This window comes from Balaenoptera borealis (genome assembly GCF_965194805.1).
Source record: "Balaenoptera borealis genome assembly, chromosome: 17".
Taxonomy (NCBI): domain Eukaryota; kingdom Metazoa; phylum Chordata; class Mammalia; order Artiodactyla; family Balaenopteridae; genus Balaenoptera; species Balaenoptera borealis.
In genome coordinates this window covers 54,833,942-54,861,052 of record NC_138876.1, presented here as the reverse complement: position 1 = coordinate 54,861,052, position 27,111 = coordinate 54,833,942, and the positions used below count along the sequence as shown (strand labels likewise).

The 27,111-nt window shown below is 37.1% G+C and overlaps 1 protein-coding gene across 1 annotated transcript in view; it reads right to left on the bottom strand.

Annotated features, from left to right (window-relative positions):
• Positions 1-15,813, bottom strand: part of CA1 (carbonic anhydrase 1) — a 72,956-nt gene extending 57,143 nt beyond the window's left edge. The window contains exon 1 of the mRNA XM_082363622.1: positions 9,950-15,813. The gene's annotated coding sequence lies outside the window, so the exon portion shown is untranslated. The remainder of the gene's footprint in view (positions 1-9,949) is intronic.
• Between the last annotated feature and the right edge of the window lie 11,298 nt (positions 15,814-27,111).

Sequence of the window (27,111 nt, the reverse complement as noted above, 5' to 3'; positions counted from 1 at the left end):
GTAAAGGTGGTTTGGTGGTGCTGAATTCTCTTTGCTTTTGCTTGTCTGCAAAGGTTTTAATTTCTCCGTCAAATCTGAATGAGATCCTTGCTGGGTAGAGTAATCTTGGTTGTAGGTTTTTCCCTTTCATCACTTTAAGTATATCCTGCCACTCCCTTCTGGCTTGCAGAGTTTCTGCGGAAAGATCAGCTGTTAACCTTATGGGGATTCCCTTGTATGTTATTTGTTGTTTTTCCCTTGCTGCTTTTAATATTTTTTCTTTGTATTTAATTTTTGATAGTTTGATTAATGTGTGCCCTGGCGTGTTTCTCCTTGGATTTATCCTGTATGAGACTCTCTGTGCCTCCTCACTTGGTTAAGTACTTCCTTTCCCATATCAGGGAAGTTTTCAACTATAATCTCTTCAAATATTTTCTCGGTCCCTTTCTTTTTCTCTTCTTCTTCTGGGATCCCTATAATTCAAATGTTGGTGCATTTAATGTTGTCCCAGAGGTCTCTGAAACTGTCCTCAGTTGTTTTCTTTTGTTTCTTTATTCTGCTCTTCAGTAGTTATTTCCACTATTTTATCTTCTGGGTCACTTATACGTTCTTCTGCCTCAGTTATTCTGATATTGATCCCTTCTAGAGAATTTTAAATTTCATTTATTGTATTGTTCATCACTGTTTGTTTGCTCTTTAGTTCTTCTAGGTCCTTTTTAAACGTTTCTTGTATTTTCTCCATTCTATTTCCAAGATTTAGTATCATCTTTACTATCGTTATTCTGAATTCTTTTTCGGGTAGACTGCCTATTTCCTCTTCATTTGTTAGGTCTGGTGGGCTTTTGCCTTGCTCCTTCATCTGTTGTGTGTTTCTCTGTCTTCTCATTTTGCTTCACTTACTGTGTTTGGGGTCTCCTTTTCGCAAGCTGCAGGTTCATAGTTTCTGTTGTTTTTGGTGTCTGCCCCCAGTTCCTGAAGTTGGTTCAGTGGGTTCTGTAATCTTCCTGGTGGAGGGGATTAGTGCCTGTTTTCTGGTGGATGAGGCTGCATCTTGTCTTTCTGGTGGGCATGTCCATGTCTGGTGGTGTGTTTTGGGGCATCTGTGGCCTTATTATGATTTTAGGCAGCCTCTCTGTTAATGGGTGGGGTTGTGTTCCTGTCTTGCTAGTTGTTTGGCATAGGGTATTTAGCACTTGAGCTTGCTGGTCGTTGAGTGGAGCTGGGTCTTGGTGTTGAGATGGAGATCTCTTGGGGATTTTCACCGTTTGAAATTATGTGAAGCTGGGAGGTGTCTTTTGGACCAGTGTTCTGAACTTGGCTCGCCCACCTCAGAGGCACAGCCCTGAGGCCTGGCTGGAGCCCCAAGAGCCTGTCATCAACATGGCTCAGAATAAGAGGGAGAAAAAGAAAGAAAGAAAGAAGATAAAGTAAAATAAAATAAAATAAAAGTTATTAAAATAAAAAATAATTATTAAAAATAATTTTTTAAAGTAATAAAAAAAATGAAAGAAAGAAATAAAGAAGAGAGCAACCAAATCAAAAATCAAATCCACCAATGTTAACAAGCACTGAAAACTATACTAAAAAAAAAACAAAAAAAAAACCGGACAGGGGCTTCCCTGGTGGCACAGTGGTTGAGAATGGGCCTGCCAATGCAGGGGACACAGGTTCGAGCCCTGGTCTGGGAAGATCCCACATGCCACGGAGCGATTAGGTCCGTGACCCACAATTACTGAGCCTGCGCGTCTGGAGCCTGTGCTCTGCAATAAGAGAGGCCACGATAGTGAGAGGCCCGTGCACTGTGATGAAGAGTGGCCCCCTCTTGCCACAACTAGAGAAAGCCCTCGCACAGAAACGAAGACCCAACACAGCCATAAATAAATAAAAAAAATAATAATAATAAATAAATAAATAATTAATTAATTAAAAAAAAAACAAACCGAAAAAAAACAGACAGACAGTACCCTAGGACAAATGGTAAAAGCAAAGCTATACAGACAATATCATACACAGAAGCATACACATACCCACTCACAAAAAGAGAAAAAGGGAAAAAAATATATGTATTGTTGCTCCTTAAGTCCACCTCCTCAATTTGGGATGATTCATTGTTGATTCAGGTATTCCACAGATGCAGGGTACATCAAGTTGATTGTGGAGATTTAATCCGCTGCTCCTGAGGCTGCTGGGAGAGATTTCCCTTTCTCTTCTTTGTTCGCACAGCTCCTGGGGTTCAGCTTTGGATTTTCCCCCACCTCTGCCTGTAGGTCACCTGAGGGCATCTATTCATCGCTCAGACAGGACGGGATTAAAGGAGCAGCTGCTTCGGGGGCTCTGGCTCACTCAGGTCGGTGGGAGGGAGGGGTATGGAGTGCGGGGCAAGCCTGTGGTGGCAGAGGCTGGCGTGACGTTGCACCAGCCTGAGGCATGCTGTGTGTTCTCCCTGGGAAGTTGTTCCTGGATCACGGGACCCTGGCAGTGGCAGGATGCACAGGCTCCTGGGAGGGGAGGTGTGGATAGTGACCTGTGCTCACACACAGAATTCTTGGTGGCGGCAGCAGCAGCCTTAGCGTCCCATTCCTGTCTCTGGGGTCCGCGTCAGTAGCCGTGGCTCGCGCCCGTCTCTGGAGCTCCTTTAAGTGGAGCTCTTAATCCCCTCTCCTTGTGCACCAGGAAACAAAGAGGCAAGAAAAAGTCTCTTGCCTCTTCGGCAGCTCCAGACTTTTTCCCGGACTCCGTCCTGGCTAGCTGTGGCGCACTAGCCCCCTTCAGGCTGTGTTCACGCAGCCAACCCCTGTCCTCTCCCTGAGATCTGACTTCTGAAGCCCGAGTCTCAGCTCCCAGACCCCCCCCGTCCCGGCGTGTGAGCAGACAAGCCTCTCGGGCTGGTGAGTGCTGGCCAGCACTGATCCTCTGTGTGGGAATTTCTCCACTTTGCCCTCTGCACCCCTATTGCTGCACTCTCCTCCGTGGCTCTGAAGCTTCCCCCCTCTGCCACCCGCAGTCTCCGCCCGCAAAGGGCTTCCTAGTGTGTGGAAACCTTTCCTCCTTCACAGCTCCTCCCACTGGTGCATGTCCCATCCCTTTTCTTTTGTCTCTGTTTTTTCTTTTTTCTTTTGCCCTACCCAGGTACGTGGGGAGTTTCTTGCCTTTTGGGAGGTCTGAGGTCTTCTGACAGCGTTCAGTAGGTGTTCTGTAGGAGTTGTTCCACATGTAGATGTATTTCTGATGCATTTGTGGGGAGGAAGGTGATCTCCACGTCTTACTTTTCCACCATCTTGAAGCTCCTCCCTTCTGTTTATTTTCTTATTGTTGAGTTTTAAGAGTTCTTTTTATATTTTGGATAACAGTACATATTTTATCAGATGTGTATTTTGCATATATTTTCTCCCAGTCCATGGCTTGACTTCTGATTCTCTTGGCACTGTCTTTCACAGAGCACAAGTATTTAATTTTAATGAAGTCCAGATATCAATTATTTCTTTTACAGATTGTGACTTTTGTGTTATATCTAAAGCCATTGCCATTTCAACGGTCATGTAGATTTTTGCCCGTGTTATCTTCTAGGAATTTTATAGTTTTGCATTTTACATTTAGGTCTCTGATCCATTTTGAGTTAATGTTTTTGAAGGGTGTAAGTTATGTGTCTAGATTTGTTTATTTGTATGTGGATGTCCACTTGTTCCAGCACAATTTGTTGAAGAGACTATCTTTGCTCCATTTTATTGCCTTTGCTTCTTTGTCAAATATCAGTTGCCTACAGTCAGTCCTCTGTATTAGGGAGTTCTGCAACTGTGGATTCAACTAACCACAGATTGAAGATGTCTTACTTCTTCCTTTCTGATTTGTATGCCATTTATTTATTTATTTACTTACTTAATTAATTAATTAATTAATTTATTTATCGTGCCTGATTGCTCTGGCTAGGACTTCCAATACTAAGTTGAGTAGGAGTGGTGAGAGGGGGAATCCTTGTCTTATTCCTGATCTTAGCAAAAAAGCTTTTAACTTTTCACCATTGAGTGTGATGTTAACTGTAGGTTTGTCATATATGAGCTTTATTATATTGAGGTATGTTCCTTCTGCACCCAATTTGTTGAGAATTTTTAATTATGAAAGGATGTTGAATTTTGTAAAAAATATTTTTCTGCATATATTGAGATGATCATATGATTTTTATCTTTCTTTCTATTAATGTGGTACATCACACTTATTGATTTGTGTATGTTGAACCATCCTTGTAACCCAAGAATAAATCCCACTTGATCATGGTGAATGATCCTTTTAATGTGCTGTTGAATTCATTTTGCTTGTATTTTGTTGAAATTTTTGCATCAATATTTATCAAAGATATTGGCTTTTAGCTCTTTTCTTGTAGTGCCTTTATCAGACTTTGGTATCAGGCCTTTAAAATGAGTTTGGGAGTGTTGCCTCCTCTTCAATTTTTTGGAAGAGTTTGAGAATTGACATTAATTCTTCTTTAAATATTTGGAGAATTTACCAGTGAAACCAACTGGTTCTAAGCTTTTCTTTGATGGGAGGTTTTTGATTACCAATTCAATCTCCTTACTAATAATTGGTCTGTTCAGATTTTCTATTTCTTCATTATTCCATCTTGGTAGATTATGTGTTTCTAGGAATTTGTCCATTTTTTCTAGGTTGTCCAATTTATTGGCACATAATTATTCATAGTAGTCTCATGACCTTTCACATTTCTGAGGTATTAGTTGTGCAAATCAATTTAATAGTTAAAATTATATCATCATCTTAATAGATGGAGAAAAATTATTCTGCAAAATTCAACATCCTCTTTCATTTTGATTTTATTTATTTGAGTCTTCTCTCTTTTTTCCTTGGTTTGTCCAGCTGAGGGTTTGACTATTTTATCTTTTCAGTGCTTCAGTGAGTTTTTTTCTATTATTTAGTCTCTATTCCATTTCCCTGAACTGAGGGGTTTAATTAACTTGATATCTGTACCTGAGAAAAGTATATAACTAGAGGAATGAAACACTGTCCCTGTCTTCATGGAACTCACTCCTGAAACTCTAACAGGCAGATAAGGTGGAGACATGGTTAGTTCAATAATGGACATAGCACAGGCTGCTTAAAAATAGTACTTAGACTGCAGGGTGGCTGGGGTAGAGGGCTATTATAGGAGAGATTTATTTGGACAGGTACAAGTTAACCAGGTGAAATAGTGAGAAAAAGCAGAGATAATCCCAGACAGAGAATACAGAATGTCCAAAAGCACAGCTGAGATGAAGAGAATGATTTGGAAAACTATAAGTACAACTCTGAGAGACCAATATTACTGTCTTGTTAGTTCATTCAAGATTATTTTATTAAACACTTACTATGTACCCAAGTGCTTACATGTGCAACCGAGATTCAGATGGTTTGTATTTTGCTTAAGATCAAACTTAACATAAGAGTTGAATGAGCTGGAGCCAGGATTCAGGCTCAGCCCTTCTGATTTCACAAATACCATGCTCCTTCCCTCTCTCTCCTCTTTCCACAAGTGGTAGAGAAGGAATTCTTGAATTAGATGGAGAGTTGGACCAGATGACCTGCAAGATTTGGGATTGTTTTCTGTGAATAACATTACTAATCCTTTAATGGTTTCTGACACTCTTGGAGGTCCATCCATGACACCTGTCTACAGACAATTTAAAGGTAGAGCAGTTGTTCTAAAATGTTTCTGAAATAACTGAGCAGTGAGTATGAACTTCAAACATACACAAGGGAATGTTTTAATATCCTGTTCTTAGGTAAATGCCAGAAGCAGGCTGGCTGAAGGTCACTGGAGAGGACACATAGCTGGGCTTAGAGAATCTGACCTGGGCAATATTTGAAAGCCATGGACAATGACACTACTTAGGGGTCATGGCAATGCATTGGCCTGGAATTGAGGCAGACACTCAAAGGAAGGGATAAGGTAGAAGGTCAAGACACTAGGAATCAGCAGTGGTGTGAAAATATAGTTCCAAATGTATTTTAATTGATCTACAGATTAAAATATCCTTTGTGACAAAGTAGATTACTGATCAATTCATCACCAAAAATGGAAAAGAGTACTCTGAATCATTCCAATGATTGTAATCCGTATTTTTCCTTTCATCATTTGCATTCTTATTTCTTAAAGAGAAAGTGTGTGCTCACTAAAATCCATCTTTATATGACTTTCTTTAAATTTTAGAATACAAATTTAGATATATACCCAACCTCTCATTCACAGGTTAACAGGCACAGAGAACAAACATATATAAAAAAAACATATAAAACATATAAAAAAATTTAGATATATACCCAACCTCTCATTCACAGGTTAACAGGCATAGAGAACAAACATATAAACAATTTAATCTATAAGTAATTGAAATGTAATCAGGTTAATTTCAAGTTCTTTTCTTTTTAAAAATAATTTGCAAAGTTGTTTTCCTGTTTCCTCATTCTCCATGAACCTTTTAGTAACTGGCCAGCAGACAGGTAAAAACAATAGGAGAAGAAACACAGAATCTAGATAATTTTTAAATTCTATGTTCAGCTTTTACTTTAGCTTAGAATTATTTACGAATACTTTAGGGGGAATTTAGTCTACATTTTTGTTATTATAATATTTTAAATATCCATTATTATGGAAAAATATTAAACTGCTTGGTGTGTTTTCTAAGTCAGCCCTAAGATTAGAGTGGCACTAAAGCTAAGCATCATTTCTCTGTAAGTAAGAAATCTCTCCAAAAATAAAAATATTCTCCATAAATCCCAGAGGAAAGGAAGAGGTGAAAATTGATTATTTTAATCATGATTGCAAAAGCTGCCAAGTCTGCAAATGCACAATCAATCAATCTTGCTGTTAGATTCAGTGCCATGTCTCTGTAGGGTTCAAACAAAGCCCTTTCTGATTTTAGATTTTAATGGGCCATTTGGAACTATCACTCAAGAGTCAGGACTCTGAAGTTAGAGTTTAAAAATCCTTATCGTCAATGATGACATTTTTCTCAGCAGACAAGTGATTCCACCTGAAATTTAAGTCTGGCTTAAGGCTGTATTTAATGTCTAGGATCATCATCATCACTGACTTTCTCTGATCACCTTGGCTTATCTGAAAAATAGCAGTTATAAATATCAACTGTGTAGGGGGCTTGTAAAGCTTAAATAAGATAAGGTTTAAAAGTACTAACATAGTGCCCAGAACCTAGAAGTTCTCAATAAACTGTAGCTTCTTTTTTTGAAAAAATATGACTTTGTGCATTTGTATGCATGACTTTTGTGCTGAACTAGTTTTTATCTAACGTGTTTGATTAGAATGGCTTTTTTTCATAAATAATCACAACTTTGAGGTCAGAGTCTATCTAAATATTAAAGATCTCCTACATTTTGATTTTGTTCATTTGTAAATTTAGAGATTCTTACACAATTTTTTCCTTCTGTCACCAAATCTTCTGAAATCTAATATGATATGTGTGAACAAGATACTGTATATTTCCAGTTTAAGTACTTTATAAGCATTGTGATTTTAACTATAATCCTAAAATATGTATAATATGCATTGTTCATGTTAAATTCTTTAACAGGTCTTTCTATGAGATTTCTTTTAAACATTTAAGACATGAGTGACAGAAAAGAAGGCTTTGTGTTTCCCAAGGAACTGATAAAATTTCTCCTCTCTGAAAGTTAGAGCTTTGCAACAGATCATAATTTCCTTTCTGCCCCTGGCTTCCATATGACCATTTCACTATTTCTTGATCCTTATTTCATATTTCTTTTTTCTTAAACTCATGTCCATATAGTTTAATGTAAGCAGTTTCCATTTTGGGGGGAAAATAGGTAGCACATTTTATTAAAGAATTTTATAGTTACTATCATATGGACCCAATGTGGGCTTCTAGCATTTTCAGGAAAATGTCAAGGGTTTTAAGACATTTTGGAGAAGTCCTACTAACTTCCTCCTCTTCCTCTTCCTTCTTCTTCATTTAAAAACAACTTTATTGGATATAATTCACATACTATACAATTCAATAATTTCAGCTGTACAATTCAATGGTTTTATATATCCATAGATACATGCAATCATCATCTCAGTCAATTTTAGAACGTTTTCATCACCTCAAAAGGAAATTCTTCTAGCTATTACCTGTTTCAGCTCCCCCAACTTTTGCCCCTAGTGCTAAACAACCACAAATCTACCTTCTGTCTCTATAGATTTCCCTATGTTGGACTTTCATATGAATGGAATCATTTAGTATGTGGTCCTTCATTACTGGCTTTTAGCACTTAGTATAATGTTTTCAAGGTTCATCCGTGTTGCAGCATGTTTCAGTATTTCATTCCTTTTTATTGCCAATAATATTCTATTGTGTGGATATACCATATTTTGTTTATCAATTTGTCCATTGATGGACGTTTGGATTGCCTCCCTTTTTGGCAATTATGAATAATGTTGCTATAAACATTTATGTATAAATTTCTGTTTAGACATATCTTTTGATTTCTTTTGGATGTATACTTAGGAGAAGAAATCCTGGATTATATGGTAACTCTATGTTTAATTGTGTGAGAAACTGCCAAACTGTTTTCCAAAGTGGCTGTACCTTTTTACATTCTCACCAGTAGTGGATGAGGGTTCTGATTTTTGCACAGTCTTTCCAACATTATCTGACTTTTTGTTTCTAGACATCCTAGTGAGTGTGAAGTAATATCTCATTGTGGTTTTGATTTTTATTTCTCTGATAATTAATATTGCTGATCTTTTCATGTGCTTATTTGTCATTTGTATATATTCTTTGGTGGAGTGTCTATTCAGATCCTTTGTTCATTTAAAAAATTGGCTTATCGTCTTTATTACTGAATTGTAAGAGTTCTTAATAAATTCTAGATATAAGCCCCTTGTTAGATATATAATTTGCAAATATTTTCTCCCATTCTTTGGGTTGTCTTTTCTCTTTCTTAGTGGTGCTTTTTGAAAGACAAAAGTTTTTAACTCTGATTAACTTCAATTTATCATTTTTTTTTCTTTTGTTGTTCAGGCTTTTGGTGTCATATTCAAGAATCATTTGTCAAATCCTATGTTATGAAGATTTAATCCTATGTTTTCTTATAAGAGTTCTATAAGCTTTACTCTTACATTTAGGTCCTTGATCGAGTTTGAGTTAATTTTTGTTATGGTGTGAGATGATTCATTCTTTTGCATATGGCTATCCAGCTGTCCCAGCACCACTTGTTGAAGAATATTCTTTCCCCATTTAATGGTCTCTACACGCTTGTTGAAAATAAGTTGACCATAGTAGATATATGGGTTTACTTCTGGACTCCCAATTTTAATCCTTTGATATATATATCTGTCCTTGTGCGAGTACCACACTGTCTCCAATACCATTACTTGTAGTAAGTATTGAAATTGTGAAGTATACTGACCTCTTCTTGAAACAAATAGATCTTGAAACTTCAACATTGTTATAGTGTTCTTTAACTCTAAAATAATAACATCATATACTCTTTTGGCACAATCAGGTTTGCATTTAATTTTTTTACATTTTTATTGGAATATAGTTGATTTACAATGTCGTGTTAGTTTCAGGCATACAGCAAAGTGAATCAGTTATACATATACGTATATCCACTCTTTTTTAGACTCTTTTCCCATATAGGCCATTACAGAGTATTGAGTAGAGTTCCCTGTGATACACAGTAAGTTCTTATTAGTTATGTATTTTATATATAGTAGTGTGTATAAGTCAATCCCAATCTCCCAATTTAACCCTTCCCCCCTTTGCCCCCGGTAACAGTAAGTTTGTTTTCTACATCTGTAACTCTATTTCTGATTTGTAGATAAGTTCATTTGTACCCTGTTTTATGTTCCACATATAAGTGATATCATATGATATTTGTCCTTCTGTGTCTGACTTACTTCACTCAGTACGACAATCTCTAGGTCCATACATGCTGCTGCAAATGGCATTATTTCGCTCACTTTTATGGCTGGGTAATATTCCATTGTATATATGTGTCACATCTTCTTTATCCATTCCTCTGATGATGGACATTTATGTTGCTTCCAGGTCCTGGCTTTTGTAAATAGTGTTGCAATGAACACTGGGGTGCATGTATCTTTTTGAATTATGGTTTTCTCCAGATACATGCCCAGGAGTGGGATTGCTGGATCATACGGTAGCTCTATTTTTAGTTTTTTAAGAAACCTCCACACTGTACTCCATAGTGGCTCTACCAGTTTACGTCCCCACCAACAGAGTAGGAGGGTTCCCTTTTCTCTACACCCTCTCCAGCATTTATTGTTTGTAGACTTTTTGATGATCGCCCTTCTGACCAGTGTGAGGTGATACCTCATTGTAGTTTTTATTTGCATTTACCTAATAATTAGTGATGTTGAGCATCTTTTCATGTGCTTTTTGGCTATCTGTATGTCTTCTTTGGAGAAATGTCTATTTAGATCTTCCACCCATTTTTAGATTGGGTTGTTTGTTTTTTTGATATTGAGCTGCATGAGCTGTTTGTATATTTTGGAGATTAATCCCTTGTCAGTTGCTTCATTTGCACATGCTCTCTCCCATTCTGAGAGTTGTCTTTTTGTTTTTTTTAAGGTTTCCTTTGCTGTGCAAAGGCTTTTAAGTTTAATTAGGTACCATTTGTTTAGTTTTGTTTTTATTTTCATTACTCTAGGAGGTGGACCCAAAAAGATCTTGCTGCAATTTATGTCAAAGAGTGTTCTGCCTATGTTTTCCTCTAAGAGTTTTATAATGTCTGGCCTTACATTTAGGTCTTTAATCCGTTTTGAGTTTATTTTTGTGTATAGTGTTAGGAGTGTTCTAATTTCATTCTTTTACATGTAGCTGTCCAGTTTTCCCAGCACCACTTATTGAAGAGGCTGTCTTTACTCCATTGTATAGTCTTGCCTCCTTTGCCATAGATTAGTTGGCTATAGGTGTGTAGGTTTATCTCTGGGCTTTCTATGCTGTTCCATTGATCTATATTTCTGTTTTTGTGCTAGTATCATACTGTTTTGATTACTGTAGCTTTGTAGTATTGTCTGAAATCAGGGAGCTTGATTCCTCCTGCTCTGTTTTTCTTTCTCAAAATTGCTTTTGCTATTCGGGGTCTTTTGTGTTTCCACACAAATTGTAAAATTTTTTGTCGTAATTCTGTGAAAAATGCAATTGGTAATATGATAGGGATTGCATTGAATCTGTAGATTGCTTTGGGTAGTATAGTCATTTTGACAATATTGGTTCTTCCAATCCAAGAACATGGTATAATCTCTCTATCTGTTTGTGTTATCTTTTATTTCTTTCATCACTATCTTATAGTTTTCTGAGTATAGGTCTTTTGCCTTCTTAGGTAGTTTATTCCTAGGTATTTTATTCTTTTTGATGTGATGGTAACATCATATACTCTTGACTAAAGTAAGGAATCTTCTATTAGGAAACATCATCTTCTATAAGAAAATGTGTAGTGTGTAGTTTTCAAAAGAATGTCCATGGACTCAAATAATTAAAAAATTCAGTAATGTAGAAGGATATTAAATTACTATAAAGAAATAATCTGTATATACACAAAAATAGCCAGTTAAATGATAAAATGATACAGAAAACTCTATTTACATAGCAAAAGAAGATAAAATTCTTAGAAATAAATTTAGCAAGAAATCTGCAAAATCCGTGTGAGGAGAACACAAAGGTAGATTTGAACAAATGAAAAGATATCCACTATTTTGGGGTAATATGACTCAATCATAAAGATGTCAATTCTCTTTATGTTAATTTACAAAGTTAATACAATCTTAATAAATATCAAAAAAATTTTATGGATTTAGATAAATATTTACTAATATGCAGAAAAAAAAATCTCTCCCAGAATAGACAGCAGAATACTGAAAAAGAAAAGCTGTGAGATGGGACTAACCTTCTTCCATAGCTATTAACATATACTAGAAAGCCTTTATAGTTAGCACAGTGTGGTAACTGGCACATGAATAGGCAGATAGTTCAGTGAAATCAAATAGAAAGTCCAGAAATAGTCCCAAATACATATTTAACTTCATATATAATTAAAATGATGCCTCAAATCACCAGAGAAAAGATGGACCTCTTTTGAAAAATGAAAACCATTAAATAAATTGCTGCAGAAAGAGAAAAACCATTTGAAAAATAATACAGTCAGATCAATACCGCACTCTTCACGCAAGGAAAGCATCACATGGATCAAAGATTAAAGAGACAGGAGAAAGAAAGAAAGAAAGAGAGAGAGAAAAGGAAGGAAGGAAGGAAGGAAAGAAGTTACAAGTACTAAAAAAAAAATGGGTGAATTCTTCTATAATCTAGGTGTGTAGGGAAAGATTTTATAACCATGATTCAAAATCCATATTCAATAAAAGAAAAGATTGATATATTTGACTACATAAAAAATGTTCTCAAGACAAAAATTCCATAAATGAAGTAGAAAAAAACAAATGGTAAATTTGAAGTAATTTTTTGCAACTTATGTCACAGATAAAAGGCTGATATTCCTAATATATAGGTAACTCTCAAAAAATTGAGAGGAAGAAAGACCAAAACCCAGTAGGAAAAAAACAGGCAAAAGTCAACAGGAATAGACAACACAAAATGTATTTTTATATTTCACAAAAATTATATAAATTATCTTTAAACATATGAAAAGTTATTCAACCTCAGTTAACAAGAGGAATGCAAATTAAAACTACACTGATACCAACTGTCACTTATCAAATTGGCAAAAAGTGTAAAAGTTTAACAACATACTCTCATATGCAGGTTCTCACGCATTGCTGGTAAGAATGCAGAATGGTATGACCCTTACGGAAGGGGATTTAACAGAACTACATGTGTGTTTAATTTTTGACACATCAGTCCCACCTCTGGGACTTTCCCATGAAGATACACCTTACAACAATAGAAATATTATGAACAGGATTATTCAATGCAGCATTTTTTTGTCATTGCAAAATATGGACACTACTAAAATTCCCATACATGAAGATCGGGTGTGTAAACTATGATATGTCAGGCAACTTAGTATTCTGCAGCTGTTTAAACAAAAAGAAAAAGAGGGAGGGAGATGATTACTATAAACTGATAAGGCACAATTTTCAGAAACATTAAATAGGGGAAAAAGCAAATTTAAAAGTGTCTGTAATATGCTCTCTTTTGTGTAACAGAGAATGGGAAATGAGAAAATAAATATGTATCTTCTTATTTTTTAAAAGAAACACAAGAGGGGTGGGCCACAAAGCAGTGTGATAGGTTTCCTACAGGTGGTTAGTGACAATGGGGTAGAAGAAAGAAGGGGGTCGAGGGAGGGATGTGTCTCTAGTATACTTTTTTGTATAGTTTTGACTTTGGAAACTTTGCTAAATTTTGATGTTCCCCCCAAAAAATAAATAAAACCAGAAAATATTGGGGAAAATACAAAATTCAGTACAAACAGAAACAAATGAACTGAACTTTCTTACACTTTTTTTTTTGAGGTCAAAGACCAGTATTTCATTGGACTTGGCTTTGACGAGTACTGACAGACCTTGCAGACCCAAATACAAAATGATTTTTCCCCCAATTTTTATTTTAGAATTTCAAATACAGAAAAAATGTTTAAAATAGTACAATAAACCTATTCTTTACTTATATTCACTAATTGTTAACATGTCACTGTGTTTGCTTTACCTCTGTACAGTTTAAGGATTACTAACAGACATTGGCTTCATTTTTTTCAATTAAATAAGTATGTTAATACAGATCTTTGTAATAATAATCTAACTTTATTTAAACATCTTTATTGGAGTATAATTGCTTTACAATAGTGTGTTAGTTTCTGCTTTATAACAGAGTGAATCAGCAATACATATACATATATCCCCATATCTCCTCCCTCTTGCTTTTCCCTCACACACACCTTTTCCCACTCCTCTAGGTGGTCACAAAGCACCGAGCTGATCTCCCTGTGCTATGCGGCTGCTTCCCAATAGCTATCTATTTTACATTTGGTAGTATATATAAGTCCATGCCACTCTCTCACTTCGTCCCAGCTTACCCTTCCCCCTCCCCGTGTCAAGACCATTCTCTACGTCTGCGTCTTTATTCCTGTCCCCGCCCAGGTTCTTCAGAACTTTTTTTTTTTTTTTTTAGATTCCATATATATGTGTTAGCATACGGTATTTGTTTTACTCTTTCTGATTTACTTCACTTTGTATGACAGACTCTAGGTCCATCCACCTCACTACAAATACCTCCATTTTGTTTCTTTTTATGGCTGAGTAATATTCCATTGTATATATGTGCCACATCTTCTTTATCCATTCATCTGTCGATGGACACCTAGGTTGCTTCCATGTCCTGGCTATTGTAAATAGAGGTGCAGTGAACATTGTGGTACATGACTCTTTTTGAATTATGGTTTTCTCAGGGTATATGTCCAGTAGTGGGATTGCTGGGTCATATGGTAGTTCTGTTTTTAGTTTCTTAAGGAACCTCCATACTGTTCTCCATAGTGGCTGTATCAGTTTACATTCCCACCAACAGTGCAAGAGGGTTCCCTTTTCTCCACACCCTCTCCAGCATTTATTGTTTGTAGATTTTTTGATGATGGCCATTCTGACGGGTAGGAGGTGATACCTCATTGTAGTTTTGATTTTGCATTTCTCTAATGTTTAGTGATGTTGAGCATTCTTTCATGTGTTTGTTGGCAATCTGTATATCTTCTTTGGAGAAATGTCTACTTAGGTCTTCTGCACATTTTTGGATTGGGTTGTTTGTTTTTCTGATATTGAGCTGCATGAGCTGCTTGTATATATTGGAAATTAATCCATTGTCAGTTGCTTCGTTTGCAAATACTTTCTCCTATTTTGAGGGTTGTCTTTTCATCTTGTTTATGGTTTCTTTGCTGTGCAAGAGCTTTTAAGTTTCATTAGATCCCATTTGTTTATTTTTGTTTTTATTTCCATTTCTCTAGGACGTGGGTCAAAAAGGATCTTGCTGTGATTTATGTCATAGAGGGTCCTGCCTATGCTTTCCTCTCAGAATTTTATAGTGCCCAGCCTAACATTCAGGTCTTTAATCCATTTTGAGTTTATTTTTGTGTATGGTGTTAGGAAGTGTTCTAATTTCATTCTTTTACATGTAGCTCTCCAGTTTTCCCAGCACCACTTTTGAAGAGGCAGTCTTTCCTCCAACTGTATACTCCTGACTCCTTCATCAAAGATAAAGTGACCATATGTGCATGGGTTTATCTCTGGGCTTTCTATCCTGTTCCATTGATCTATATTTCTGTTTTGGTGCCGGTACCATACTGTCTTGATTACTGTAGCTTTGTAGTATAGTCTGAAGTCTGGGTGCCTGATTCCTCCAGCTCCATTTTTCTTCCTCAAGATTGCTTTGGCTATTTGGGGTCTTTCGTGTTTCCATAAAAATTGTGAAATTTTTTGTTGTAATTCTGTGAAAATTGCCATTGGTAGTTTGATGGGGATTGCACTGAACCTGTAGATTGCTTTGGGTAGTATAGTCATTTTCACAATGTTGATTCTTCCAATCCAAGAACATGGTAAATCTCACCATCTGTTTGTATCATCTTTAATTTCTTTCATCAGTGTCTTATAGTTTTCTGCATTAGGTCTTTTGTCTACTAAGGTAGGTTTATTCCTAGATATTTTATTCTTTTTGTTGCAATGGTAAATGGGAGTGCTTCCTTAACTTCTCTTTCAGATTTTTCATCATTAGTGTATAGGAATGCAAGAGATTTCTGTGCATTAGTTTTGTATCCTGCTACATTACCAAATTCATTGATTAGCTTTAGTAGTTTTCTGGTAGCGTCTTTAGGTAGGATTCTCTATGTATAGTATCATGTCATCTGCAAACAGTGACAGCTTTAGTTCTTCTTTTCCGATTTGGATTCCTTTTATTTCTTTTTCTTCTCTGATTGCTGTGGCTAACACTTCCAAAACTATGTTGAATAACAGTGGTGAGAGTGGGCAACCTTGTCTTGGTCCTGACCTCAGTGGAAATGGTTTCAGTATTTCACCATTGAGAACTATGTTGGCTGTGGGTTTGTCATATATGGCCTTTATTATGATGAGGTAAGTTCCCTCTATGTCTATTTTCTGGAGGGTTTTTATCATAAATGGGTGTTGAATTGTGTCAAAAGCTTTTTCTGCATCTATTGAGATGATCATATGGTTTTTATCCTTCATTTTGTTAATATGGTATATCGCATTGATTGATTTGCACATATTGATGGATCCTTGCATTCCTGGGATAAACCCCACCTGATCATGGTGTATGATCTTTTTAATGTTCTGTTGGATTCTGTTTGATAGTATTTTTTTGAAGATTTTTGCATCTATGTTCATCAGTGACATTGGCCTCTAGTTTTCTTTCTTTCTGACGTCTTTGTCTGGTTTTGGTATGAATGTGATGGTGGCCTCATAGGATGAGTTTGAGTGTGTTCCTCTCTCTGCTATATTTTGGAAGAGTTTGAGGACAAGTATTAGGTGTTCTCTAAATATTTGATAGAATTTGCCTCTGAAGCCATGTGGTCCTGGGCTTTTGTTTGTTGGAAGATTTTTAATCACAGTCTCAATTTCAGTGCTTGTGATTGGTATGCTTATATTTTCTATTTCTTCCTGGTTCAGTCTCGGAAAGTTGTGCTTTTCTAAGAATTTGTCCATTTCTTCCACGTTGTCTATTTTATTGGCATGGAGTTGCTGGTAGTAATCTCTCATGATCCTTTGTATTTCTGCAGTGTCAGTTGTTACTTCTCCTTTTTCATTTCTAATTCTATTGGTTTGAGTCTTCTCCGTTTTTTTCTTGATGAGTCTGGCTAATGGTTTATCAATTTTGTTATCTTCTCAAAGAACCAGCTTTTAGTTTTACTGATCTTTGCCATTGTTTCCTTCATTTCTTTTTCACTTATTTCTGATCTGATCTTTATGATTTCTTTCCTTCTGCTAACTTTGGGGGTTTTTTGTTCTTCTTTCTCTAATTGCTTTAGGTGTAAGGTTAGGTTATTTATTTAAGATGTTTCTTGTTTCTTGAGGTAGGATTGTGTTGCTATAAACTTCCCTCTTAGAACTGCTTTTGCTGCATCTCATAGGTTTTGGTTCATCATGTTTTCATTGTCATTTGTTTCTATGTATTTTTTGATTTCCTGTTTGATTTCTTCAGTGATCTCTTGGTTATTAAGTAGTGTATTGTTCAGCCTCCATGTGTTTGTATTTTTTACAGATTTTTTCCTGTAATTGATATCTTGTCTCATAGTGTTGTGGTCGGAAAAGATACTTGATATGATTTCAATTTTTTTAAATTTTCCTAGGCTTGATTTGTGACCCAAGATCTGATCTATCTTGGAGAATAGTCCATGAGCACATGAGAAGAAATGATATTCTGTTGTTTTTGGATGGAATATCCTATAAATATCAATTAAGTCCATCTTGTTTAATGTATCATTTAAAGCTTGTGTTTCCTTATTTATTTTCATTTTGGATGATCTGTCCATTGGTGAAAGTGGGGTGTTAAAATCTCCTACTATTATTGTGTTACTGTTGATTTCCCCTTTCATGGCTGTAAGCATTTACCTTATGTATTGAGGAGCTCCTATGTTGGGTGCATAAATATTTACAATTGTTACATCTTCTTCTTGGAATGATCCCTTGATCATTATGTAGTGTCCTTCTGTGTGTCTTGTAATAGGCTTTATTTTAAAGTCTATTTATTTGTCTGATATGAGAATTGCTACTCCAGCTTCTTTTGATTTCTATTTGCATGGAATATCTTTTTCCATCCCTTCACTTTCAGTCTGTATGTGTCCCTAGGTCTGAAGTGGGTCTCTTGTAGACAGCATAAATATATCTTGTGTTTGCATCCATTCAGTCAGTCTATGTCTTTTGTTTGGAGCATTTAATCCATTTACATTTAAGGTAATTATTGATATATATGTTCCTATTACCATTTTATTAATTGTTTGGGTTTGTTATTGTAGGTCTTTTCCTTCTCTTGTGTTTCCTGCCAGAGAATTTCCTTTCACATTTGTTGTAAAGCTGATTTGGTGGTGCTGATTTGTCTTAGCTTTTGCTTGTCTGTGAAGATTTTAATTTCTCTTTTGAATCTGTATGAGATCCTTGCTGGGTAGAGTAATCTTGGTTGTAGGTTTTTCCCTTTCATCACTTTAAATATGTCCTGCCACTCCCTTCTGGCTTGCAGAGTTTCTGCAGAAAGATCAGCTGTTAACCTTATGGGGATTCCCTTGTCTGCTATTTGTTGTTTTTCCCTTGCTGCTTTTAATATTTTTCTTTGTATTTAATTTTTGATAGTTTGATTAACATGAGTCATCATGTTTCTCCTTGGATTTATCCTGTATGGGTCTCTTTGCACTTTCTAGATTCGATTGACTATTTCCTTTCCCATATTAGTGAAGTTTTCAACTATAATCCTTCAAATATTTTCTCAGTCCCTTTCTTTTCCTCTCCTTCTTCTGGGACCCCTATAATTTGAATATTGCTGTGTTTAATGTTGTCCCAGAGGTCTCTAATACTGTGCTCAATTCTTTTCATTCGTTTTTCTTTATTCTGCTCTGCAGTAGTTATTTCCACTATTTTATCTTCCAGGTTATTAATCCGTTTTTCTGCCTCAGTTATTCTGCTATTGATTCCTTCCAGAGAATTTTTAATTTCATTTATTGTGTTGTTCATCATTGTTTGTTTGCTCTTTAGTTTTTCTAGGTCCTTGTTAAATGTTTCTTGTATTTTCTCCATTCTATTTCCAAGTTTTTTGGTCTTCTTTACTATCATTACTCTGAATTCTTTTTCAGTAGCCTGCCTATTTCCTCTTCATTTGTTTGGTCTGGTGAGATTTTTCCTTGCTCCTTCATCTGCTGTGTGTTTCTGTCTTCTCATTTTGCCTAACTTACTGTGTTTGGGGTCTCCTTTTCACACGCTGCAGGTTTGTAGTTCCCGTTGTTTTTGGTGTTTGCCCCCAGTGCCTAAGGTTGGTTCAGTGGGTTTTGTAGGCTTCCTGGTGGAGGGGACTGGTGCTTGTGTTCTGGTGGATGAGGCTGGATCTTGTCTTTTGGTGGGCAGGACCATGTCTGGTCATGTGTTTTGGCATGTCTGTGACCTTATTATGATGTTAGGCAGCCTCTCTGCTATTGGGTGGAGCTGTGTTCCTGTGTTGCTAGTTGTTTGGCTTAGGGTTTCCAGCACTATAACTTGCTGGTTGTTGAGTGGAGCTGGGTCTTAACGTTGGGATGGAGATCTCTGGGAGAGCTTTCTCCATTTGATATTACATGGAGCCGGGAGGTCTCTGGTGGAGCAATGTCCTGAACTCAGCTCTCCCACCACAGAGGCACAGGCCTGACCCTTGGATGGAACACCAAGACACTGTCAGCCACAATGTTCAGAAGTAAAGGGAGCAAAAAAGTAAGAAAAAAATAAGTAAATAAATAAATAAAATAAAGTTATTAAAATAAAAAATAATTATTAAAAATGAAAAAATTAAAAAGTAATAAAAAAGAAAAAAAGAAATAGTAAAAAGAAGGGAGGAAAGAGGAGAGCGACCAAACCATAAAACAAATCCACCAATGATAACAAGCACTAAGAGCTATACTAAAAGAAAAAAATAAAATAAACCTGACAGATAGAACCCTAGTTCAAATGGTAAAAAACAGAGATATACAGACAAAATCACACAAAGAAGCATACACATACACACTCACAAAAAGAGAAAAAGGAAAAAAAAATCTATATTTAAAAGAAAAAAAGGAGGAAGCGAGCAACCAAATCAATAAACAAATCTACCAATGAAAATAAACTCTAAATACTAAAGTAAGATAAACATAAAACCAGAAAGAAATTAGATGTAGAAAGCAAAGCCTAATTCTACAGTTGCTCCCAAAGTCCACCGCCCCAATTTTGGGATGATTTGTTGTCTATTCAGGTATTCCACAGATGTAGGGTACATCAAGTTGATTGTGGAGATTTAATCTGCTGTTCCTCAGGCTGCTGGGAGAAATTTCCCTTTCTCTTGTTTGTTCTCACAGTTCCTGGGGTTCAGCTTTGGATCTGGCCCCACCTCTGCGTGTAGGTCACCTGAGGGCATCTGTTCTTCGCTCAGACAGGACGGGGTTAAAGTAGTAGCTGATTAGGGGGTTCTGGCTCAGTCTGGCCATGGGGAGGGAGGGGTATGGAATGCGGGGTCCAGCCTGCAAGGCAGAGGCCGCTGTGACGTTCCAACAGCCTGAGGTGTGCCATGTGTTCTCCCAGGAAAGTTGTCCCTGGATTGCAGGACCCTGCCAGTGGCAGGCTGCACAGGCTCCCGGGAGGGGAGGTATGGATAATGACCTGGGCTTGCACACAGGCTTCTTGGTGGCTGCAGCAGCAGCCTGAATGTCTCATGCCCGTCTCTGAGGTCTGCACTGATAGCCGCAGCTTGCGCCCGTCTCTGGAGCTCCTTTAAGCGGTGCTCTGAATCCCCTTTCCTCACACACCCTGAAACAATGGTCTCTTGCCTTTAGGCAGTTCCAGGCTTTTTCCTGGACTCCCTCCTGGCTAGCTGTGGTGCACTAACCCCTTTCAGGCTGTGTTCACTGGGTGCAGCCAACCCCAGTCCTCTCCCTGGGATCTGACTTCCAAAGCCTGAGCCTCAGCTCCCGGCCCCCACCCGCCCTGGAGGGTGAGCAGACAAGCCTCTCTGGCTGGTGAGTGCTGGTGGACCCCAATCCGCTGTGTGGAGTCTCTCTGCTTTGCCATCTGCACCCCTGTTACCGTACTCTCTTCCTTGGCTCCAAAGCTTTCCCCCAGCCACCCCCGGTTTCTGCCAGTGAAGGGGCTTCCTAGTGTGTGGAAACTTTTCCTCCTTCACAGCTCCCTCCCAGAGGGTCAGGTCCCATCCCTATTCTTTTGTCTCTGTTTTTTCTTTTTTATTTTCCCTACCCAGGTACGTGGGGAGTTTCTTGACTTTTGGGAAGTCTGAGGTCTTCTGCCAGTGTTCAGTAGGTGTTCTGCAGGAGTTGTTCCACATGTAGATGTATTTCTGATGTATTTGTGGGGAGGAAGGTGATCTCCATGTCTTACTCTTCTGCCAACTTGAAGGTCTCCTCCAATAATCTTACTTTTGAATTTGAATTCTGAGACAGATAAAGCACAAAACCTTGCAATGAGTTCGTCACCTAGAAGAAACAAGACATCACCTTGAATTTTTCTTTTAGATACTTTCTTTGCTTTGCTTCCATGGGACTTTCCTTCAGGAGAAGTGCTTTTGTAATCATTGAAAATTAACAGTTATACAACAGTTGGAGGATAGAACAGAGGAAGTCATTAGCACACCCTATCGCTTACTACTACTTTATAACATATTCAATTTAGAATATTGCAACAACAGATACAAATACTGTTTTTCTAACACCATATTTTTGTCTTAACAGAAACATATACAAGAAAAGGAAAGACACAAAGCTCCACTGTGCTATCTGGTGCCTTGATATAAAGGAGTTTTGGATGATATCAACATGTTGAATTTTCCCTTTATACGTGAGGTGATGAATAGTAAAATCAGGAAAGGTGAGAAATAAAGTGAAAGATGGTCAACATCATTTAAAGAGACCTGAACAGGGTCAACTCTTTTAAACAGAGGCATTGCCAGCACGTGAGGTGAAAAGATAAAACTGCAAACCTCAACAGATCTATAAAGAATCATGAATGAGGATGAGTACATCAATGGAGAGATTATAGATATGCCAGGTGAGTACAAAGATGCAGGTTAAGCATTACACTCAAGAGACTTTCAAATATTCACTGTCATCAAAAGCATTTGGGTGAAGGGGGTCAAAAGGTACAAACTTCTGCACGTTTGAGAGTTGCTGGGAGAGTGAATCTCATCACAAGAAAAAACAAGTTTTCTTTTGTGACAGTGTGGTGTGACATATGTTGAAAAAGAATCATTTGAGACTATGAACAAAGACAGTGTCTGAACTCAGAGTCAGGACAGTGGACATATGGGTATCAGTAAAAACAGCAATTTAGGAGGGACATGATGGGGTCAATTCTTATTTTACTTACTGTACATGTGACTCTTCAGTAGTTTTTGTCTATGTTTGACCGATCTCAGAATGATGGCTCTGATACACATTTGCAGCATTTGTATGTCAGTTCATTTTACAGAACCATAGGAATTTATATCTGACCTTTGTCCTCTCTTAAAACTGGGTTAGGAATCAGTAGTGTGCCTCTCCAGTAAGAAGCTGGAAGTACCAGCCCATCCTGTTCTTTCCTTCTTTTTTTTTTTTTTTTTTACTTTTTTATTTTTTAACATCTTTATTGGAGTATCATTGCTTTACAATGGTGTGTTAGTTTCTGCTTTATAACAAAGTGAATCAGTTATACATATACATATGTTCCCATATCTCTTCCCTCTTGCGTCTCCCTCCCTCCCACCCTCCCTATCCCACCCCTCTAGGTGGTCACAAAGCACCGAGCTGATCTCCCTGTGCTATGCAGCTGCTTCCCACTAGCTATCTATTTTACATTTGATAGTGTATATATGTCCATGCCACTCTCTCACCCTGTCACATTTTACCCTTCCCCCTCCCCATATCCTCAAGTCCATTCTCTAGTAGGTCTGTGTCTTTACTCCTGTCTTGCCACTAGGTTCTTCATGACCTTTTTTTGTTTCCCTTAGATTCCATATATATGTGTTAGCATACTGTATTTGTTTTTCTCTTTCTGACTTACTTCACTCTGTATGACAGACTCTAACTCCATCCACCTCACTACAAATACCTCCATTTCGTTTCTTTTTATGGCTGAGTAATATTCCATTGTATATATGTTCCACATCTTCTTTATCCATTCATCCAATGATGGACACTTAGGTTGCTTCCATGTCCTGGCTATCGTACATAGAGCTGCAATGAACATTTTGGTACATGACTCTTTTTGAATTATGGTTTTCTCAGGGTATATGTCCAGTAGTGGGATTGCTGGGTTATATGGTAGTTCTGTTTTTAGTTTCTTAAGGAACCTCCATACTGTTCTCCATAGTGGCTGTATCAATTTACATTCCCACCAACAGTGCAAGAGTGTTCCCTTTTCTCCACACCCTCTCCAGCATTTATTGTTTCTAGATTTTTTGATGATGGCCATTCTGACCAGTGTGAGATGATATCTCATTGTAGTTTTGATTTGCATTTCTCTAATGATTAATGAAGGTGATCTCTGCGTCTTACTCTTCCGCCATCTTGCCCAGACTCTCTCTTTCCTTCTTATACATCAGGTTTCTTCCTTCTTCTTTATGAAAATCTATCATTCTTTCCCTTTTTCTAATACTGTCTTCTCATACAATCTTTACTTAGAAAGAAAGAGAGCTACATTTCCTCATTTAATTCACTATAATTATGAAAGCAGAACTGCAATAATGTAGCATATATTCTATTCTTTGATATGTTCATAACAAAACTTGAAGTCACAAAAGACCACATACAAAAGATCAGTGGTTGCGTAGGGCTGGCTGGGGGAATGAGGAGAAAAAAATTTCTCCTAATGTATGTGGAGTTTCTTTTGGGGATAATGAAAATGTTCTAAAACTGATTGTGGTGACAGATAAATGACTCTGAATATACTAAAAGCCATTGATTTGTATACTTTAAATAGGTGAATTATATGGTATGTGAATTGTATCTCAATAAAGCTGTTAAAAAACAAATTAAGTAAAATTTATGGCTAAAACATAATAAAACCTGGATTCTTTAATCGATTAAATAAAAATTGAATTGAGAAATGATTAGGGAAGTCCCAGGAGTTAAAGGTGTATGTTTTTTTCAAATGGTGAATTCAGTTTTAAAAAATATGTTACGTTTGGGGGAAAATGACTTTATTATATTCCAGAACTTTTTAGATTGCCTAACTTCATTTTTATGTTTTCCCATTTTTAGTTGAGGAAAATGGAACTTCCTTGTACTCATTTTGGATAGTTGTTTAATTATTATATGATCTACCAAAATCAGCTAATTTTGGCTTTAGTTTCCAAAATACACATCACCCACTGGGTAGTTCAGTGACAGGTTACTGAGGATAAAACCTACTGGTTCAAAGGTTTCAGTCTGTTTGCTCTTCTTAAAGCGAGATACTATTGAAACAATGATTTCCAGTCTACCCCTACAGATTTCAAAATACTAATATGGATTCTAGAAGCCAGCTTGTTACTTGAAATGTGCTTAAGTGGGAAACCAGCACTTCAGTTTACTTCTATTCAGGGGGTTATATCAGTGTAGGTTTTTCATTAAAAAGCGAAGCACCTCTTGGGCTCCTTTCCTTCCTTTCTTTCTTTCTAAATATGTTTCTGAGAATAGAACTCTATTAATTAGACCTTGACATTTTGGTGACATTGTATTTTCAAAGTGTTTTAAAAAACAACACATCCTAATCTCATCAGAATATAAAACATCTTTTCTTTCCTCAAATACAATACATCTTATAGCCAACTCTTGCTCAGTTTTCTTAAAGCATCACCCCTTGTTCACTCACCCCTTAAGAATTTATAGTTTTTTCTTTGTTATCTATTAAATTAAGTCTTAACTTCTCAACCTCATTAATTTGGGATTCATTAATTCAAAGAACCTTAAAGATAGAACAACACAACTTTCATACTTATGGAACATATTCCAGCTTTTTAGATATGGGAGAACTAAAACCTGGGATTGAATATACCTGTTAAGCCTGTTTCTCCTGACCACCAGTACCCATGAAAAAAGTTGAACATTTCTTATTGAAACCTATCTAGAAAGCAGCTTGGAAACTGAAAGACCAAGAAGGTAAGGGAAGTCAGCCTATAGTATGGCAGTTATGGTTACGCTAAAGGCTCAAGTGGCTGTTAGTGGTAGTCAAGATTCTTGGAGCAGGGTTTTAGCACACTGGATGAGCAGAAGAAAATCACTTCTTTCTGCTTTTCTTCTGGGAGTAAGCGTGCTAAATTCTTCCTGGATTAACTCTTTTAATCTTCACAAGCTTTTAAACCTCACAACAAGGAGAAGGTACTCTTATAGACTAATTTTGTGTGTAGAGTAAAATAAAGTTAAGCAACTAGCCACAAGCAAGCAGAAGGTGGTAGAGTTGAATTCAAAGCAAGGCAGTCTGACTTGAGAAACTAGAGAGGAGTCTTTAAATGAATATGCTGTGTAGCGAGAGAAGGCTACAAAAGACCTCACATCCCCAGAAAATGATAAGATTTGGAGGCTCTCCCTGATTTTTTCAACTAATATTGGAATGTCAGTTTTTTGGGCCCTCTTTCCACTACCTCAGTGTGCTACACTTTGGGTGCTAAATGGTACAGGAAAAAAATATGTAAAGGAAGAAGTTCTTAGAAGGGAGCAAGATTAAGGCTGGGTCAGCTAGGGAAGGGAAGTGAGTCATGAACATGACCTTGAAGAACAGGTGGAACATATATTTTTAAAAGAGGAGAAATCAAGGAGATTTCAAGCAAGAGAAAGTTCCTTTCTCTCACTACTATATCCAACAGTCTTATAATACGATCATTAATATCTTCTATACAATTCCATTTCCATAACCTTTAGTTTTCATCATTACCTGAATGCTCTTATTCTTTTTGTCAATTCAAATCCTTTCCCATAAGGTCTGCCTCACTTCTCTCCACTGTGAAACTCTGCCCAGGCCAATTTAACCCCCAAATGGTTCTTTTCCTCATCTGAAATGCCTTCAGTCCTCATGGTCAAAATTGACAGGGTACCACCTTGGGCATCAGTGCTTGCCTTACCATAGCTCCCCAGCTGTGCCATGTATGTGATTCTTCTCTCCTCAGACTCAAGGGAAAGAGTCGTCTCTTTTACCTCTTTTGTGTCTTAAGAAGTTTTTATTTATGTTTTCACAAACTATTTAATGAGTGGCTCCTAGAAGTCAGGCAGTTGACTAGACGCTGGATACGAAAGGTGAGTCAGGCCCTGAGTCGACCCACAATGAGGGTGCTAAAGCAATGGAAAAGACAAGAATGCAAATTCTTATTATTCAGTTATAAAAATTTTTATTATGGAGATATGTTCTAGGGAACTCAATTGAAAGTAGTCAACTCTATTTTTTCTGTAACTCTACCCTTCAAGATATGTTGGGACACAATAACTAAAACATTAGACACAAATGACTTGTATTGTGAATATAATTTTCTATGTGTGGCTCCATAGCAATTCAACAAAGTATAATGTTGGAAGAATTTCTGACTTTATAAAATTACAAAATTTGTACTCAGAGTCCTGCCAAGGTTAACAGTTTTTTTTTTTTTTTTTCTTTTCTCTAGTTTTTAGTACTCTTGAGTCTCTCTATGACTGACAAACTCCCAATCAGACTTTCACGGTCAGTTGGTTTGAAGATAGATTCCAGAATTAGAAGATGCTGAGAATGAACCCCAGTATGAACCCTCATTCTGTCCAGACAATATAGATGTATTTGCTTTTCTTAGAGAAACCAGAAACAGAAAGGATTTTTTCCTCCATTTACACTAGGTGAGTGAAAAAAGAATAATGAATTCATTCAGGCATAATAGGGGTCAAATTTGGGAGCAGAAGCAAAGTTTTGGGCCCACAGTAAATGTTTAATAAACTCTTGGTCAGTGAAGCCCCTTAAGGCATGTGCCCCCTAGAATTCTCTCCTGGGTTATAGTTTTAAAAGACTCTCAGTTCCTCTTAACTCTCTGGCTTAGGAGTGCCAATGCTCGGAGGTTTAAGCTCAATTCTAGAGTAGCTAGCAAAGCATGCTCAAATGTATCGGCATGGGGACCTGCTTTGTACTCTAGGAAGCCACCTATACAGGGTGTCAGAGAGGTTCGAGAAATCAGATTTGTGAAAGTGAAAAGGAAGTTGCAGCCCTGGAGAGGTTTCAGAACCACCACAGTTGGCTGCCAATGGCTGTATAAGGCATTAAGACATTGTAAGGGTAAGAGGGGACAGAGAAGGATCATCTAACTGCACAGAGCCTGTCCAAAAATGTCCCATGGAACAAACTATTTTCTCTGCCCTGGGATTATAGAGGCTCACTGAAAAGGAAAAAGTCACTTCAGATTCCTCTGTTATTAGTTGTTAAAGGAGCTACCAGAATGGATGCAATGTATAAACTATTAT